Source organism: Lipotes vexillifer, unplaced genomic scaffold (genome assembly GCF_000442215.2).
Source record: "Lipotes vexillifer unplaced genomic scaffold, Lipotes_vexillifer_v1.1 scaffold611, whole genome shotgun sequence".
NCBI lineage: Eukaryota > Metazoa > Chordata > Mammalia > Artiodactyla > Lipotidae > Lipotes > Lipotes vexillifer.
Window position 1 is genome coordinate 3,342,206 of NW_006785619.1, and position 5,055 is coordinate 3,347,260.

Below are 5,055 nucleotides of genomic sequence, written 5' to 3' on the forward strand. Positions count from 1 at the left end.
CCCTCCAGCGACCTACACGCAGAGGCAGGGCCTAATCCAAAGCTGAGCCCCTGTGAGCTCCGAGAACAAAGAAGAGAAAGGGAAATCTCTCCCAGCAGCCTCAGAAGCAGCGGATTAAAGCTCCACAATCAACTTGATGTACCCTCCATCTGTGGAATACATGAATAGACAACGAATCATCCCAAATTGAGGAGGTGGACTTCGAGCGCAAGATCTATGATTTTTTTCCCCTTTTCCTCTTTTTGTGAGTGTGTATGTGTATGCTTCTGTGTGAGATCTTGTCTGTATAGCTTTGCTTCCACCATTTGTCCTAGGGTTCTATCCGTCCATTGTTTTTTTAAAAATTTTTTTCTTAATAATTAATTTTAATTTTAATAACTATTATTACTTTTCTTTCTTTCTCTCCTTCCTTCCTTCCTTCCTTCCTTCCCTCCCTCCCTCCCTCCTTTAGACAACGAATCATCCCAAATTGAGGGGGTGCACTTTGAGAGCAAGATTTATGATTTTTTCCCTCTTTACCTCTTTTGGTGAGGCTGTATATGTATGCTGCTGTGTAAGATTTTGTCTGTATAGCTTTGCTTCCACCATTTGTCCTAAGGTTCTATCCGTCCCTTTTTTTTCTAAATAATTATTTTTTAATTCAATAACTTTATTATACTTTATTTTATTTGACTGTATCTTCTTTTTTCCTTCCTTCCCTCCTTCCTTCCTTCCTCCCTCCCTCCCTCCTTTCTTTCCTTCTTGCCTTCTTTTCTTCTTTCTTTCTTTCTTCCTACTTCTACTAATTCTCTCTACTTTTTCTCCCTTTTATTCTGAGCCGTGTGGATGAAAGGCTCTTGGTGCTCCAGCCAGGAGTCAGGGCTCTGCCTCTGAGGTGGGAGAGCCAACTTCAGGACACTGGTCAACAAGGGACCTCCCAGCTCCACATAATATCAAACAGTGAAAATCTCCCAGAGGTCTCCATCTTAACACCAGCACCCAGCTTCACTCAACGACCAGCAAGCTACAGTGCTGGACATCCTATGCCAAACAACTAGCAAAACAGGAACACAACCCCACCCATTAGCAGAGAGGCTGCCTAAAATCATAATAAGTCCACAGACACCCCAAAACACACCACCAGACGTGGACCTGCCCACTAGAGAGACAAGATCCAGCCTCATCCACCAGAACACAGGCACTAGTCCCCTCCACCAGGAAGCCTACACAACCCACTGAACCAACCTTAGCCACTGGAGACAGACATCAAAAACAACGGGAGCTACGAACTTGCAGCCTGCAAAAAGGTGAACCCAATCACAGTAAGATAAGCAAAATGAGAAGACAGAAAAACACACAGCAGATGAAGGAGCAGGATAAAAACCCACCAGACCTAACAAATGAAGAGGAAATAGGCAGTCTACCTGAAAAAGAGTTCAGAATAATGATAGTAAAGATGATCCAAAATCTTGGAAATAGAATGGACAAAATGCAAGAAGCAGTTAACAAGGACCTAGAAGAAATAAAGATGAAACAGACAATGATGAACAACACAATAAATGAAATGAAAAATACTCTAGATGGGATCAATAGCAGAATAAATGAGGCAGAAGAACGGATAAGTGACCTGGAAGATAAAATAGTGGAAATAACTACTGCAGAGCAGAATAAAGAAAAAAGAATGAAAAGAACTGAGGACAGTCTCAGAGACCTCTGGGACAACATTAAACGCACCAACATTCGAATTATAGGGGTTCCAGAAGAAGAAGAGAAAAAGAAAGGGACTGAGAAAATATTTGAAGAGATTATAGTTGAAAACTTCCCTAATATGGGAAAGGAAATCGTTAATCAAGTCCAGGAAGCACAGAGAGTCCCATACAGGATAAATTCAAGGAGAAATACGCCAAGACACATATTAATCAAACTGTCAAAAACTAAATACAAAGAAAGCATATTAAAAGCAGCAAGGGAAAAACAACAAATAACACACAAGGGAATCCCCATAAGGTTAACAGCTGATCTCTCAGCAGAAACTCTACAAGCCAGAAGGGAGTGGCAGGACATACTGAAAGTGATGAAGGAGAAAAACCTGCAACCAAGATTACTCTACCCAGCAAGGATCTCATTCAGATTTGATGGAGAAATTAAAACCTTTACAGACAAGCAAAAGCTGAGAGAGTTCAGCACCACCAAACCAGCTTTACAACAAATGCTAAAGGAACTTCTCTAGACAAAAACACAAGAGAAGGAAAAGTCCTATAATAACGAACCCAAAACAATTTAGAAAATGGGAATAGGAACATACATATCGATAATTACCTTAAATGTAAATGGACTAAATGCTCCCACCAAAAGACACAGATTGGCTGAATGGATACAAAAACAAGACCCATATATATGCTGTCTACAAGAGACCCACTTCAGACCTAGAGACACATACAGACTGAAAGTAAGGGGATGGAAAAAGATATTCCATGCAAATGGAAACCAAAAGAAAGCTGGAGTAGCAATTCTCATATCAGACAAAATAGACTTTAAAATAAGGACTATCAGAAGAGACAAAGAAGGACACTACATAATGATTAAGGGATCGATCCAAGAAGAAGATATAACAATTGTAAATATTTATGCACCCAACATAGGAGCACCTCAATACATAAGGCAAAAACTAGCAGCCATAAAAGGGGAAATCGACAGTAACACATTCATAGTAGGGGACTTCAACACCCCACTTTCACCAATGGACAGATCATCCAAAATGAAAATAAATAAGGAAACACAAGCTTTAAATGATACATTAAACAAGATGGACTTAATTGATATTTATAGGACACTCCATCCAAAAACAACAGAATACACATTTTTCTCAAGTGCTCATGGAACATTCTCCAGGATAGATCATATCTTGGGTCACAAATCAAGCCTTGGTAAATTTAAGGAAATTGAAATTGTATCAAGTATCTTTTCCGACCACAACACCATGAGACTAGATATCAATTACAGGAAAAGATCTGTAAAAAATACAAACACATGGAGGCTAAACAATACACTACTTAATAACGAAGTGATCACTGAAGAAATCAAAGAGAAAATAAGAAAATACCTAGAAACAAATGACAATGGAGACACAACAACCGAAAACCTATGGGATGCAGCAAAAGCAGTTCTAAGAGGGAAGTTTATAGCAATACAAGCCCAACTTAAGAAGCAGGAAACATCTTGAATAAACAACCTAACCATGCACCTCAAGCAATTAGAGAAAGAAGAACAAAAAAACCCCAAAGATAACAGAAGGAAAGAAATCATAAAAATCAGATCAGAAATAAATGAAAAAGAAATGAAGGAAACAATAGCAAAGATCAATAAAGCTAAAAGCTGGTTCTTTGAGAAGATAAACAAGATAGATAAACCATTAGCCAGACTCATCAAGAAACAAAGGGAGAAGACTCAAATCAATAGAATTAGAAATGAAGAAGGAGAAGTAACAACTGACACTGCAGAAGTAAAAAAGCTCATGAGGGCTTCCCTGGTGGTGCAGTGGTTGAGAGTCTGCCTGCCGATGCAGGGAACACGGGTTCGTGCTCCGATCTGGGAAGATCCCACATGCCGCGGAGCGGCTAGGCCCGTGAGCCATGGCTGCTGAGCCTGCGCGCCTGCGCGCCTGGAGCCTGTGCTCCACAATGGTAGAGGCCACAACAGTGAGAGGCCCGCATACAGCAAAAAAAAAAAAAAAAAAAAAAAAAAAAAATAAAGCACGACAGGATGGACTTAATTGATATTTATAGGACACTCCATCCAAAAACAACAGAATACACATTTTTCTCAAGTGCTCATGGAACATTCTCCAGGATAGATCATATCTTGGGTCACAAATCAAGCCTTGGTAAATTTAAGAAAATTGAAATTATATCAAGTATCTTTTCCGACCACAACGCCATGAGATTAGATATCAATTATAGGAAAAGAGCAGTAAAAAATACAAACACATGGAGGCTAAACAATACACTACTTAGTAACGAAGTGATCACTGAAGAAATCAAAGAGGAAATTAAAAAATACCTAGAAACAAATGACAATGGAGATACAACGACCCAAAACCTATGGGATGCAGCAAAAGCAGTTCTAAGAGGGAAGTTTATAGCAATACAAGCCCACCTTAAGAAGCAGGAAACATCTCGAATAAACAACCTAACCTTGCACCTCAAGCAATTAGAGAAAGAAGAACAAAAAAACCCCAGAGTTAGCAGAAGGAAAGAAATCATAAAAATCAGATCAGAAATAAATGAAAAAGAAATGAAGGAAACAATAGCAAAGATCAATAAAACTAAAAGCTGGTTCTTTGAGAAGATTAACAAAATTGATAAACCATTAGCCAGACTCATCAAGAAAATAAGGGAGAAGACTCAAATCAATAGAATCAGAAATGAAAAAGGAGAAGTAACAACTGACACTGCAGAAATACAAAAAATCATGAGGGATTACTACAAGCAACTCTATGCCAATAAAATGGACAATCTGGAAGAAATGGACAAATTCTTAGAAATGCACAAACTGCCAAGACTGAATCAGGAAGAAATAGAAAATATGAACAGACCAATCACAAACACTGAAATTGAAACTGTGATTAAAAATCTTCCAACAAACAAAAGCCCAGGACCAGATGGCTTCACAGGCGAATTCTATCAAACATTTAGAGAAGAGCTAACACCTATTCTTCTCAAACTCTTCCAAAATATAGCAGAGGGAGGAACACTCCCAAACTCATTCTACGAGGCCACCATCACCTTGATACCAAAACCAGACAAGGATGTCACAAAGAAAGAAAACTACAGGCCAATATCACTGATGAACATAGATGCAAAAATCCTCAACAAAATACTAGCAAACAGAATCCAACAGCACATTAAAAGGATCATACACCATGATCAAGTGGGGTTTATTCCAGGAATGCAAGGATTCTTCAATATACGCAAATCTATCAATGTGATTAACCATATTAACAAATTGAAGGAGAAAAACCATATGATCATCTCAATAGATGCAGAGAAAGCTTTTGACAAAATTCAACACCCATTT